Source organism: Erythrolamprus reginae, chromosome 1 (assembly GCF_031021105.1).
Source record: "Erythrolamprus reginae isolate rEryReg1 chromosome 1, rEryReg1.hap1, whole genome shotgun sequence".
Taxonomy (NCBI): domain Eukaryota; kingdom Metazoa; phylum Chordata; class Lepidosauria; order Squamata; family Dipsadidae; genus Erythrolamprus; species Erythrolamprus reginae.
Genome location: NC_091950.1, coordinates 359618628 through 359633703, shown reverse-complemented (window position 1 = coordinate 359633703; position 15076 = coordinate 359618628). Strand labels below are relative to the sequence as shown.

The following is a 15076-nucleotide window of genomic DNA, read 5'->3' as shown; positions in this document are numbered from 1 at the left end:
CTCTTTGGGGCTTCTCTAGGAATCTCCTGGGAGGAAACAGGGCCGGAAAAGGCAGGGAGAAGCCTCTGTGGGGCCTCTCTAGGAATCTCCTGGGAGGAAACAGGGCCAGAAAAGACAGGGAGAAGTCTCTGTGGGGCCTCTCTAGGAATCTCCTGGGAGGAAACAGAGTCTCCACCCTCCCTGTGGAATGAATTAAGTTCACAAGTAGAGGTACCACCGTATATTGACAGGGTGTGGCTAAATATCCCATAGATCTACTCAATGTATAGAACCCCTGCTGGAGAGATATTCATGCCTGGCTCTCATTCTTCTGACTCTTGCATCTAAGAGAGGGTTCTCAAAGTCCCCATCATCCTATAGGGTTAGACAATAACCTAACTGGGGGTTCTACAGTCTCTGGTGGTTCCGCAATCTCCAATTCCCCTTCACTCTCACTCTCAGACTCAGATGGCAAGAACACTGGCCTTCAATACCACTCTGGTCCTTGAAATCCATGACCAGCTGAGCCAGATATGGACCAATCACAATAGGTTCATAGCCTGTCCATTGGAAAACTGTTCCGTCATTGTGTTCCTATATATAATAAGACATGTTGAGAAGTAGGGGAAGGTATAGAATTTAGTTTCCAATTATCTATTCTAATCCTAATAGATAATATTTGGAAGTTGCTGTGCCTACCCTTCAGCTCACTCCATTCTGCTGCTGTGCACCTGAAGCAACTTGTATGCATTTTGGGAGAAGCACCTTTTAAAAGTTGAGGCAGAAGAGAGAGAGAGAGATAAGCAGTTGGGTTTGTCTTGTCTTTGATGGAAAGACACGTGCAAACTCAATCAGTTTCTCCTGGATGCAGCCTCAGGAGGAAAGGAAAAAGAAGTGCAGTGAAAAGTATTTGGTTTTCAGCAGTTGTTGACACCAGTGATCAAACTCCACTGAAGGAGCAGCACTTCCTGCCTTCCAAAGATAAGGCAGAATGGAGTGATGCACTCAAATCTGCTCATCATCCAGGTGGGCATGAAGGAGCCTAGAGACATGCAATTAAGACAAGCTACCTAAGGAGGCTGAGAAGCAAGAAGAAAGAACTTCTATTTTTTATGTTTGATTCCAGTCTTATCTGCCAAAGGGTCTTTAGATGTGGGAGCAGAAGATTAATTTAAGACTGTTTCTTGTGTTGCAAAACTGGACAAGGAAATGGGAGAAAGAGATCCTTTGGTTCTGAACAATGCTGTTATCTATACTCCCAATCCAGGCTAGGCAGTGCTTAATGGAGGAATTACGGGCAACCTCCACCACCTACTCAATCATATCTTTGAATTATGGGAAGTGTTCTAATCTAGGTTTAACACAGTGCTGTTAGGAATGGATTGTGCACTTTTGTGCCTGGCTTGACTCCTTCTCAAAGTCTTATTGCACGTCCTGAAAATCAATAATATTTTGTTATGCTAGCAGTAGCATACAGTGCAGCTTAAACATTCCAATTTTTACTTCTGGAATAAAATAGTCCAGAGATTATTCTAGAATAGAACATTTGAAAAAGAACAAAATTGCTCTTGCTGTGCGAGCCCTATTTGTGTTAACTTTGGGACAGTCTCTCAGCGTAAACTTATTTCAAGGAATTACTGTAGGAAAATGTAGAGTAACGGAGAGAGTCCATCACCAGGATCTCCTAAAATAATAATAATAATAATAATAATAATAATAATAATAATAATAATAATAATTTATTAGATTTGTATGCCGCCCCTCTCCGAAGACTCGGGGCGGCTCACAACAAGCGATAAAACAATATTGTACAGGCACAAATCTAATATTAAGAAAAAACTAAAAACCCTATCAATTTAAAAAACAAACAGCACATACATACCAAACATAAATTATAATAAGCCTGGGGGAAAGGTGTCTCAAATCCCCCATGCCTGGCGGTATAGATGGGTCTTAAGTAGTTTACGGAAGACAAGGAAGGTGGGAGCAGTTCTAATCTCCGGGGGGAGTTGATTCCAGAGGGCCGGGGCCACCACAGAGAAGGCTCTTCCCCTGGGGCCCGCCAGATGACACTGTTTAGTCGACGGGACCCGGAGAAGGCCAACTCTCTGGGAAAAGAAATGTAAGATAAAATTATAATGAATGAATGAATGAATGAATGAATTAATTAATTAATTAATTAATTAATTAATTAATTAATTAATTAAAGATTTGAATGAATTTTTCAACAGCCTAGAGAAGAGATGTCTAACTCAATTTCATTGAGAGCTGCATTTGGGTTGTGTTTGTCCTCAGGCGGCTGGGGTTAGGTGTGGCTGGGGTGGGCATGGCCAAGGTAGGTGTCACTTGTTGAGGCTCTATTTTCTGCCAATGTCCTCCTGCAGCCCTGTGCCAGTGAAAATTGTGCTTGGGAGGCCCTGTGCAGCCCTCCCAGATTCCATTTTTCAACTGAAATGGCCTCCTGCATCCCTCTACCAATGAAAATGGAAGCTCAGGGGGCCCCCGAACAGAGTCCGGGTGGCCGAAAATGGAGCCCAAGCAGGCCCTGCACATCTTCCCTGAGCTCCATTTTCACTGGCAGAGGCACCGCACGCCAGTCCTTCACTGTGTGCAAGGTGGCTCTACAGGCCAGATCTAAGCAACCCACAGCCTTGAGTTTGAAACCCTTGGCCTAGAGCAAAATGGCTCAATGCATGGGGTAGAAAAGGTAGATAGAGAGTACCATTTGTTGGGGTCAAGTGAAAGGGAGAGTCTTGCCTTCTCTTTCTGTTCAAGATCCCCATGGACAATTGGTGGGCCACTGTGCGATACAAAATGCTGGGCTTTGGCCTGATTCAACATGGCTCTTCTTATGTTCTTAACCCAACTAAACTCTAGTCCATATCTGGATTTCTGCTAAATTCCTTTCCTAATTTCCAACCTTTTGGAGCCATATACTTTTTTAAATACTTTCTCAAACACTGATGGAGTACAATGAAGACAGGAGCAATGAGAAGGATATTATATTTTATTTCACATGATTGGTAAATGTTCATTCAAATCAAAATTCCCCTATAATAAGGTAAGCTGAATCAATTCCAACATCATTGAGTAACTTCTGAAACCCTCAATTTTTATTGTGATTTTATGCATAATTAATAACATTATTTAAGATGCAGATATATTTTATATGCTTTTTAACTGACTGTGCCCCACTCTCCTTATGCTGCTTTTTATCATTACAAAGATTTGATTTGCTGTGTTGATTTTAGTAGATTCTCTTAATAAGAGTTACAGAATTACGAGGTAGGTACGGTAGATTCCTCAAAGAACAATTTATTGGCTATATCATATTGGTAAAACTGGTGAAAACCGATTCTGAAAGTTCCAGCGGTTTTCACCAGATTAAAAAAGTAAAAAATTCCCCCTTCTCCCAAGTCATCAGTCACATTGTCCAATAGAGGCGCTGGACGGTTGCTTGGTTACTCCATTCCTCCTCTTCCCAGCCACCTGTTGGAATGTCCTTGGTTCCCACAGGAATTTCTTTTGTTTTTACTATAAACCCCCAGCTATCTATCTCCCCACTACCTGTCACTTCTTCTTCCTTGTGGAAACCCTGAAGCCTCAATGATGGCCTCAGCCAGGTTCGCTTCAGGGTTGACAGTGTGTGCATGAGCATCCCCACACAAGAGCAGAAGGCGAGCGTATGTATACATGTCCATTTGCGTGAGTGGCGGACTGGTAAGCCTTGTTATTGGAATAACTTTGCAGTTACGGTGATTTGATATTAATGTCACATTATCACTCTGTAATGTTGTAGCCATACAAAGAGTTTACTAAAGCAAACTTACCTCTGTCAAAGAAAACTGAACTGTTCCATCCTTAGCCTTATCTAGTATTTGAAACATTTCTGAGTAGGGAAAGAAAAGCAGATGTTAGATTTAATGTGTTATAAGCCAAAAGTTAATGATAAGCCAAACATGAATAACTAACTATTTTCTTTTCTTTTCTTTTCTTTTCTTTCTTTCTTTCTCTTTCTTCCTTTCCTTCCTTCTTTCTTTCTTTCTTTCTTTCTTTCTTTGAAGAATGAATGAATGAATGAATGAATATTTATAAGGATGAATGGATGTAGTTAAAACCTGACCTTCAGAATCTTAAATTTAACTACTTCTAGATAAGGTTTTATATGATAGTTGTATATGGGGAAAAGCAAACTGGAAAGTATCTTTCACAATGTGCACAAAACTCATTAGTCCTTATGTAACTTTTAGAATTAAGACGGCAATGTGAACTTCATTTGACTTTTTTAAATCAAAGAGTAGTATTACCTAAAACTTCTAAAGATCTTCCTTTCAATGCAGGGTTAACTGCACTGAAGTTATGTCTTTAAAATAAATTGGGTCAGACAAACTAATCAAGAGAACAAGAATGATTTCATCCAATAACCAAAACTAAAAGACCCTGAGGAAGATATTGCTCCTAACTTCAAATGTGGAGATCATGCAGACCTTGGGCTTTAATCAAATTGACTCACTGATTTGTTCAAGTGGAAAAGTTTTAACTTGGATGTCATTGTGTATACATGGGATTCTGTGCATGTATTATATAAATTCTGTTTTCCCTTTTTAAATATCCAAAAGTTTTCCCATATATTACAACAAATTGCTCTTCAATTGCAAATATGTTGGACTTTCAAAACTTTAAATTATAACACTAATCTCAGAATAAAATATTGCAATCAGTATCTTAGTCAGCTGTTATTGGCTCATTGGAACTTTGTAAAAGAATAATATGTCTTAAATATGTATCTGTATCTGCTTTGTCAGACAGAATGTGTTTGGGATCTCACCGTGTTTATCTAATATATCTAATAAAATAGAAACATTTTGCAATAGTTTTCAATCACTGACAGAGGTATTTTGTACTCAGGTCAAAAATCTTTTGCATGAGATGCCTTACATCCCCAATTATTGCTGGGGGATGTAAAACAGTAGTAGATTTCCCCACCTCACCCCCTCTTTTAGGAATACTTACTGAACAAGCATTCTAGATGAATTATACAGGCCACAAAGGAATCAAAGTTAATGGCCAGCTTGCTGTAGGCATAACGAACAATTATACTTTGCTGGATTTTGTTACTGAGATTGAAACCTATGGAGAAGGAAAGTCTGTAATTAAAACATGGGCATGTGATTGTGCTGATGCTCCATAATTTAATTCTGCTAGTTCAGTACTGATTAGAACAATGTTTTTCAAAGTTGACCATTTTAAGATATGTGAACCTCGACTCAGGGGATTCCTCCCCAAAGTGCATGGCAGTATGACAATGAACTCCCTAACATTCTCTGACTCATGAAGCTTCTTAGTGGAGCAGTGAAACATCTTACACCAGAAAGTTGCCATGGCACAACTTTCAGTATTCTTATTTATTTATTTATTTATTTATTCATTCATTCATTCATTCATTCATTCATTCATTCATTTATTTATTTATTTTATTGATTGACAAATATCACTCAATTCATTTGTTTTAAATATTGAAACAAACTTTGAATAGATTATGTTTAGTTGCTGGTTCAATTGGCCAGTTTCTTGAATCCAGTCTACACCCTATCTACAAAAGCAGATGTCTAGACATTGGTCTACACTGGCAGAATATGAAAAGTTAGATGGAGATTATACCTGCTATTTATTATACCTGCTATTATACCTGGGGTTGCATATTTCAAGAAAAGAATAGAATAGAATTTTATTGGCCAAGTGTGATTGGACACACAAGGAATTTGTCTTGGTGCATATGCTCTCAGCGTACATAAAATAAAGTATATAGCTGGCTGTAAGGGGAAATTTCATTGGCTGATTGTGTTTTTGAATTCAGGGAGGAGGGGACTAGACCGGGAAGTATAAAAGGGTGAGAAAAACCATTTTAAACTGCACTTTCAGAACACAGAGGAAGAGGAGAGAAAACTAGTGCTCTTTTACAGTTTGTATTCTTGAATTCAAGGAGGGTATATAGCTGGCTGTAAGGGGAAATTTCATTGGCTGATTGTGTTTTTGAATTCAGGGAGGAGGGGACTAGACTGGGAAGTATAAAAGAGTGAGAAAAACCATTTTAAACTGCACTTTCAGAACACAGAGGAAGAGGAGAGAAAACTAGTGGCCCGCGCGCCTGGCAGCGCGCGAATTATATAACTATAAACCAAAATCAGCAAAGTTTGGTAGCAATAGGGGTTGATTTTCTTGCTAAGTACCTGTATTTCAATACATTGTTAAGATGATTGGCTTGGTGCAGCGTAACACTTGTTTGGCTGTTGTGTTCCGTAGTACCTTGTGGAACTTGGGGCACTGCCCTCTTTGCATAAGGACATCTAGTTTATATGGCGTGATCTCTAGATTGCAGTCCTTAGTTTGTAGCTTGCAGGCAGAAGTGGAAAGATTGTCCCAGCCACGTGCTGTAATGCAGCCATGGGTGCAGCCTCCACTCCCACAGCGCCCCCCGAGGAGGAGGGCTGTGTGGACAACTGTTGGTTCAGGAAGATTACGTGTAGTTGAGCAAAAACATAGCAATTTTGGTCTCTCTGTATCCAATTCCTATAATGTTCTTGCAGATTTAAATAATAAGGATGTTGTAGGTATTAGCAAGGCCCCTCAGGCAGAGAATGAGGGGATGTTAAAAGGAGAAGTTGTTGTAAATGAGGTGCATAGTGTCACCAAACCAAGTCCAGTTAGTAGAAATAAAAAGAGGACACATGTTCTTGTGGGTGACTCGATTGTCAGAGGTGTTGATTTGGGACAGAGGAAGGATGTGGTGAAGGTGATGAGGTGTCTTCCAGGAGCCACTGCCCGCAGGGACAGGAGGCGGATAACAAACATTGTCAAGGCTGTGAGTAAAGGTAATAACGTTGATGTGGTGGTGCATCTTGGCACAAATGATTTGTCCCAGAGAAATGTTAATGTAGTAAAAAGAGATTTTCAATGTCTAAGTGTGGAGCTGGGTAAAATAACTGATTCAGTGACTTTCTCAGAGGTGTTACCAGTTTGTGGCCAGGAGGATAAAACAACTTCTATCAGAGAGTTTAATGTGTGGTTAAGACAGTGGTGTAAAGCTGAAGGTTTTGGCTATGTAAGTCATGATGTCAGTAGGTGGTCTAATAGGGAGTTGTTTAAGAGGGATGGTTTGCATCCATCATACAGTGGTACCCAGGTGCTCGGTGAGGAATTCAGAACTGTTTTGGACAGGCATTTAAACTAGGTAAAGGGGACAGAGATGTACCAGCTGTGGATGATTTCTGTCCCCAACCAATGAGGATAAATCAGTTTCTGGAAGCTTATGAAAAGGGAGCTGTAAATAAAATAGATGTAGTTGTTGATGATAAGGGGCAAACTAATAATGAAAATAATGTTCTTCGGGTAATGTGCACGAATGCTCGAAGCTTGAGCAACAAGCTCTGTGAGTTAATGGCCATAATATCTAGAGATAATTTGGATCTGGTTGCCATAACTGAGACATGGTTTAAGGATTCTAATGAATGGGAAATATCCATACCAGGATATACACTGTATAGGAAGGATAGAATAGAGAGAAGGGGAGGTGGAGTAGCCATTTATGTTAAAGAAAGTCTAAAAACAATACTAATCCAAAATACATGTAAAGATCTGGAGACCCTCTGGATTTGCATGCAAAATAAAGACAGTTCTGTCATTAGAATTGGGGTGATCTATAGGCCTCCAGGGCAATCTGAGGAACATGACAACAAGATGGTGGATGAAATTACCCTAATGGCAGTAAAGGGAGATATTGTGGTTATGGGTGATTTCAACATGCCTGATGTTGACTGGAATATCCCCAATGCCCTTACATGCAAAAGTAAGAATATAGTAGAGGCCTTAACAGGAGCAGCTCTGGCACAGCTAGTTAAGACACCAACTAGAGGGGAGAATATTCTAGATTTAGTTTTTACAAATGGGAATTGGGTTTCAGAGGTCAAGGTGGGAGAAAATTTAGGTTGCAGTGACCATCTATGTTTGTGGTTTGATGTAAAAACTGATTGTGAGCAATCCTATACTGCAACCAAAGTATTGGATTTCAGAAAAACAAATTTTAATGCAATGGGGGAATATTTAAATAATGAATTAAAGGGGAGGGATAAAATGGCAGGAGCGAGCACCCAGTGGACTGTATTAAAAAAGGCCATCTTAAAAGCCACAAGACTTTATGTAAAGCAAATAACTAAAGGTAAAAGGAAGAAGAAACTGCTATGGTTTAGCAATGATGTAAGGGCTATAGTCAATGAAAAAAAGGCTGCCTATAGGAGGTATAAAGAGTCTGGAAGTATAGCTGATAGAGAGGTGTATAAAATGAGACAGAAGGAGGCGAAACAGATAATATATGCTGCTAAAGCCTCAAAAGAGGAAGAAATTGCAAAATCTGTAAAGAAGGGGGATAAAACCTTCTTCAGATATATTAGTGATAGGAAGAAGAAAAACTGCAGCATCACAAAGCTTAGTACCGGGAATAATACATGCATTGAAGGGAATAAGGAGATCGCTGACCATTTCAATAGCTACTTCTGTTCAGTTTTCTCAAAGGACACCTTACAAAATAATACTATAGAGGGATATAGCATTGCTTCCAGCTGTACAGATTCAGCTCCAGTGATCTTAGAAGCCGATGTCTTAGAAGAACTTGAAAGATTAAAGATAAATAAGGCAATGGGTCCAGATGGCATCCATCCCAGAGTTCTTAAAGAACTCAGATCTGTCATTGCTGCCCCCCTGAATGATTTGTTTAACCAATCCCTGTTAACAGGAGATGTTCCTGAGGATTGGAGAATGGCCAGTGTTGTGCCTATCCACAAGAAGGGCAGTAGAGAAGAAGCTGGTAACTATAGGCCAGTTAGCTTGACATCAGTTGTAGTTAAAATGATGGAGACTCTACTCAAAAAGAGGATAAATCAGCACCTAAAAAACAATAACTTATTGGACCCAAATCAGCATGGCTTTACTGAAGGCAAATCATGTTAGACTAATCTCATTGATTTCTTTGACTATGTCACAAAGGTGTTGGATCAAGGTGGTGCCGTGGATATTGCCTATCTGGACTTCAGCAAAGCCTTTGATACGGTTCCACATAAAGAGCTGATAGATAAATTAGTGAAGATTGGACTTAATCCCTGGATAGTTCAGTGGATTTCAAGCTGGCTGAAGCATAGACATCAGAGAGTTATTGTTAATGGTGAGTATTCTGAGCAGAGACAGGTTACAAGCGGTGTGCCACAAGGGTCTGTTCTGGGTCCTATTATTTTTAATATGTTTGTGAGTGACATAGGGGAAGGTCTGGTAGGGAAGGTTTGCCTATTTGCTGATGACTCTAAAGTGTGCAATAGGGTTGATATTCCCGGAGGAGTCTGTAATATGGTAAATGATTTAGCTTTACTAGATAAATGGTCAAAGCAATGGAAACTGCAGTTTAATGTTTCCAAATGTAAAATAATGCACTTGGGGAAAAGGAATCCTCAATCTGAGTATTGCATTGGCAGTTCTGTGTTAGCAAAAACTTCAGAAGAGAAGGATTTAGGGGTAGTGATTTCTGACAGTCTCAAAATGGGTGAGCAGTGTGGTCGGGCGGTAGGAAAGGCAAGTAGGATGCTTGGCTGCATAGCTAGAGGTATAACAAGCAGGAAGAGGGAGATTGTGATCCCCTTATATAGAGCGCTGGTGAGACCACATTTGGAGTACTGTGTTCAGTTCTGGAGACCTCACCTACAAAAAGATATTGACAAAATTGAACGGGTCCAAAGACGGGCTACAAGAATGGTGGAAGGTCTTAAGTATAAAATGTATCAGGAAAGACTTAATGAACTCAATCTGTATAGTCTGGAAGACAGAAGAAAAAGGGGGGACATGATCGAAAAATTTAAATATGTTAAAGGGTTAAATAGGGTTCAGGAGGGAAGTGTTTTTAACAGGAAAGTGAACACAAGAACAAGGGGACACAATCTGAAGTTAGTTGGGGGAAAGATCAAAGGCAACATGAGAAAATATTATTTTAATGAAAGAGTAGTAGATCCTTGGAACAAACTTCCAGCAGACGTGGTTGGTAAATCCACAGTAACCGAATTTAAACATGCCTGGGATAAACATATGTCCATTGTAAGATAAAATACAGGAAATAGTATAAGGGCAGACTAGATGGACCATGAGGTCTTTTTCTGCCGTCAGTCTTCTATGTTTCTATGTTTCTATAAAATATACATTTGTCAAGAATCATGTGGTACGACACTTAATGATTGTCATAGGAGTCAAATAAGCAATGAAGAAACAATATTAATAAAAATCTTAGTATACAAGCAACAAGTTACAGTCATACAGTCAACATGGGAGGAAATGGGTGATAGGAATGATGAGAAAAACTAGTAGAATAGAAGTGCAGATTTAGTAGAAAGTCTGACAGTGTTGAGGGAATTATTTGTTTAGTAGAGTGATGGCGTTCGGAAAAAAACTGTTCTTGTGTCTAGTTGTCTTGGTGTGCAATGCTCTGTAGTGATGTTTTGAGGGTAGGAGTTGAAACAGTTTGTGTCCAGGATGTGAGGGGTCAGTAAATATTTTCCCCGCCCTCTTTTTGACTCGTGCAGTATACAGGTCCTCAATGGAAGGCAGGTTGGCAGCAATTGCTTTTTCTGCAGTTCTGATTGTCCTCTGAAGTCTGTGTCCTCCTATTGGGTTGCAGCACCAAACCAGACAGTTATAGAGGTGCAGATGACAGACTCAATGATTCCTCTGTAGAACTGTATCAGCAGCTCCTTGGGCAGTTAGGTAGAACTAAGTTTAGGGCTCATGGGGCATCAGATTTCCCAGCAAAATACTTTCTTCCTGACTGATCAAATGTGGGAAGTACAGAGGGCTGTGTGGATGAGCCCTTAGTCTCGCTTGCACACCCATCATATCATTTTATATTAAACTTGAGCAGACAAAAATTCAGTTTGACAACATGTTATGGAAAGCTCCCATCATTGTATGGTCTATGAGCTAATTATCACTTTAATTCATAGTGCGATTTATTATGTAGAAAGAATGTATGTAGAAATTCAAATTGTATTGTCAACTTGAATTTAGGATACTGCAGAGCCAAGCTGATGTTGTAGAGAAAGGATAATTTTGCAAATTGTAATAATGGAATCATTTTTTTCACCCCAGTACTACAATAAGGGGAGAAAGCACACCTGTTAGCATTTTCTATCAGCTGCAGATAGAAAATTTGGGGATTCAGAATCCTAGAAGAATAATGGTGGTGAAGATTTTCAGAGCATTTATCAACTGGTATGCCTCGTGCACTTCCTATATAAAGCTGAGCATTTAGGAATTCTAATCACAACCCATCTGAAGAGGGCTAGGCTGAGGAAGTGTCAGGAAGTTTGCTCTATAATATAATATTTGCTCTTTTATCTCACATCTTTTCTTCTGAACCAGTCATGGACCTTAAACTCCCTCATCAAGTGTTGAAGAGCAAAGCATCATAAGCTACTTCACAGGAGTTTCCCGGCTCTTCTGTTTGAAAGATAAGTACCTAATTAGAGGAGCTTTCATACATTCAGTCCGGTGAAATGGGACCTCTGGTTGCAGGGAGTCAGTTTCATACAAAATGCACTTTTTCCAGTGTTTGAAGCTTAATTTAAGTGCCAGCTGCAACTATCATTTGCGGGTCTAGATGGATAGATGCATTTACGGAAAGTCAGCATTTTCCCTCTGGAAAATCTCCCCCCCCCCCCAAATGGATACGTTTTCCCCTGTACAAAGAGTTCTGAGTCACTTTGAAGATAAAATACCATTAGCTGTTAGGGCCTAGCTGGAATCCAATGCATGAATTATTCTTCTTAGTTGGCAGAAATATATACTTCTTCTGATTGATCCAATGATTATGATATATAAAATTACAACATATTTCCAATCTGCCACTCTGTTCCAGGCATTAATTCAAGGATAAGTGGAACAGGGCCATTCAGCCTGGCCTTGCATCCCAACGTACACTGATTTGCTGCATTGAATATGAATATGATGTGGAGGTTTCTTGCCATCATGCAGAAGAAAGGGCACAAGAAAAGTAAGCAAACATCTTGCTTGCAGACCCAATCCATGGTCATTGCTTAGAACAGTGATGGCCAACCTTTTTTTCCTTGGGTGCCGAAAGAACATGTGTGCATGCTATCGTGCGTGCGTAAGTGCCCACACCCATAATTCCATGCCCCGGGAGGGCGAAAACAGCTTCCCCCACCCCACTGTTTCCCAACTTCTGCTGGGCCCAGTAGACTTGTTTTTCGCCCTTCCCAGGCTCCAAAGGCTTGCCTGGAGGTGGGGGAGGGTAAAAACACCCTCCCCCATTCCCCCGGAGGATCTCTGAAAGCCAAAAATGCCTTCCAGAGCCTCTGTGTGAGCCAAAAAACAGCTGGCCAGCACACACATGGATGTTGGAGCTGAGCTAGGGTAACAGCTCATGTGCCAGCAGATATGGCTCCGCATGCCACCTATGGCGCCTGTGCCATAGGTTCGCCATCACTGGCTTAGAACATTTGTCACATGTCATACTAGAAGTTTATTTCACTGAAACCCAGGGAATTTTTTTTGAATGCATGATATACTGGCACATATGAAAACTGGGTGCAATAAAATGTTTAACAAAGTATTTGATAAATTTAATAATTAGGAGCTCTTCTTAAAAAGCTCCTAATTATTAAACTTTCTTATGGTGAACTTCGGAGCGAGGCTGATGAATGACAATTGCGTGTTCTGTACTCATAAGGAGGGTTTCTGCAGAGGGAGGCAGGCAATAAAATGTGTGTGTGAAACGATTAGCCATACATTTTGATAACTGCATGGAGCTCCTTTGTATATGAAGGACCCTGATTTGGAGTTTCATAAACACAGTTCTATGCAAGTGTAGATTGTATCTTCCTAGATGCATAAATGCACAGATTAAAAATAGCACATTTGTCAAAGAGGACAGCAGCTGGAGAACAACAGAAGAAGTTCAGCTTTAAGGGGAAGTCTAGGGGAAATATTCTTGGTCTAAGTGTGTCCCCTACTGTCCTATCTATAATTACATCAGGAAAAAACCCACTGATGACAGGCAAAATTAAAGAATCAGATGCAGAATGAATGAATTATCTTTTCATGGATATTGTGTTCTTCATTAGCAGTCAAGATGCCCTTTCTTAAAGATGTGCATATTCTAAATTGTACTGTTGGTTTTAATTTAGCTTAACTTCTTTATACATCGCATTATTGTGGTTGGTCGCATAATCACCTAGATCAGTGTTTTTCAACCTTTTTCTTCAGGGGAACCCTTTGGTGTCGTCAGATTTCTGGCGGAATCTGTACCGTGTACCGGTACTGTTTATGTCCCTTAAAGGTGAGTCTTGAACATTAAGGAGGGAATTTAATTAAAAGAAAATGTATGTAACTAGATGACAAAAAAAAAACTTTTGCAACTTTTTTGATGATTGATATTAATTACTAACAAAATACCGCATTTTATTTATGGAAAATTAGATGGCACACTGTATTGTTTGAATGTATATTGAGAGGAAAAGAATTTTTTTTTACCATACCCCCAAAAGAGTCGTTCCTTCCTTTGTCCCTCCATTCATTTCATTCTTCTTCCTTCCTTCCTTGTTCCCTCCATTTCTCCTCCCTTCCTCCCTTGTTCCCTCCATTTCTCCTTCCTTTCTTTCTTGTCCCCTCCATTTCTCCTTCCTTTCCTTTCCTTCCTTCCTTCCTTCCTTCCCTTCCTCCTTCCTTCCTCCCCACTTCTCTCCCTCCCTCTCTTTCCCTTTTCTTTCTTTCTCTTTACTTCTCTCTCCCTCTTTTCCCTCTCTCTCATTCTCTCCCTTCAGGTCCCTCTCGTTTCTGTGTACCTCTCCCTCCCCCCTTCTCTCTCTCATTTGTTTCTCCTCTCTTTTTGCTCTCATTTCTCTCACTTTGATTTCTGCTTTTCTCTCTTTCCTCTTCCTCTCCCTTTTTCTTTCTCCCCCTTCTCTCTCTCATTTGTTTCCCTCTCTCATTCTCTCTTGCCCTCGCCAAAAAGAAACAGAGAAAGGAGGGTGGGTAGGGGTGGGCATGGTCCAGAGAGCCGGAGCAGCCGGGCGGCGTGGGGCTCTGATCCACGGGGGTTTCTCTCCACCTGATAGCTTGGTTGCCAGTTGCAGCTGTCGGGCGGGGAGAAATGGCATTCTGGGAGGAGGAGGAGGCAAAAGTTGAGTAAGGCAGAGGGGGCGGCGAGGGCTGCTGCTGCTCCTGGTTGGGGGTTTTTTTCCTCATTAAGTCGCGGAACCCCTGGTTGGCCCTTGCGTAACCCTTGGGTTCCGCAGAACCCTGGTTGAAAAACACTGACCTAGATATTTAGACTGATTTGGCATTTTTATCCACCCATCAAATCTTTCCCGAGGACCTATAGGGTAGAGGGATAATCTTGAATGATGATGATGGTAGGCTAGATTGTTACGATCTGCAGTCGCTAATAAATTGCATCCCATAGTTTTTTGAAAGCCAGTTGGATTCTGCTGCAGATTTATAGCCACCTTTTCTAGATGAATCAATGACAAAACATTTCCTGGAGAGAAAAGGGGAGAGGGGAACTGACTGTTCACAAACATACCTGCTTCCTTGAGAGCATTTCTCATTTCATGGGCATCTATGGTTCCAGAATAGTTCGTATCTATTTTTTAATACATAATGAGAGAGAGAAATAAAAAAGCTTTTTCAAGCTAACCGTAGATATATCAGGTTAGCTAAGATATTAATGGCTGGTCTCAACAGGTATGAGAGATAGTTGTTTCTGTTAACACTGAATGGTGGAATGAGGATTCAATTCCCTCATGACAAGCTGTATGTCCTGGGAAGTGATTCCCATAATTCCAGTTGCTTATAAGTCAGATGATGAAGTGGCCTTTGAGAAATAACCCCCTTTTCTGCCAAAGACTGTGATGCGGAACTGAGAGAAATACTTGAAAGGAACAATAGACAACTCTTTTTCCCCAGCTCAAAAGGTTTCTTATCCAAGTATACATTTAAAAGCTATTCTATTAGTTTAGTAGGTTATTTTTCATTGGTATATTAAATCACT

General features: G+C 40.3%; 1 pseudogene; it reads right to left on the bottom strand.

The window, feature by feature from the left end:
• Positions 1 to 387: 387 nt before the first annotated feature.
• LOC139153902 (calpain-8-like) overlaps positions 388 to 15076 on the bottom strand; it is a 57406-nt pseudogene continuing 42717 nt past the window's right edge.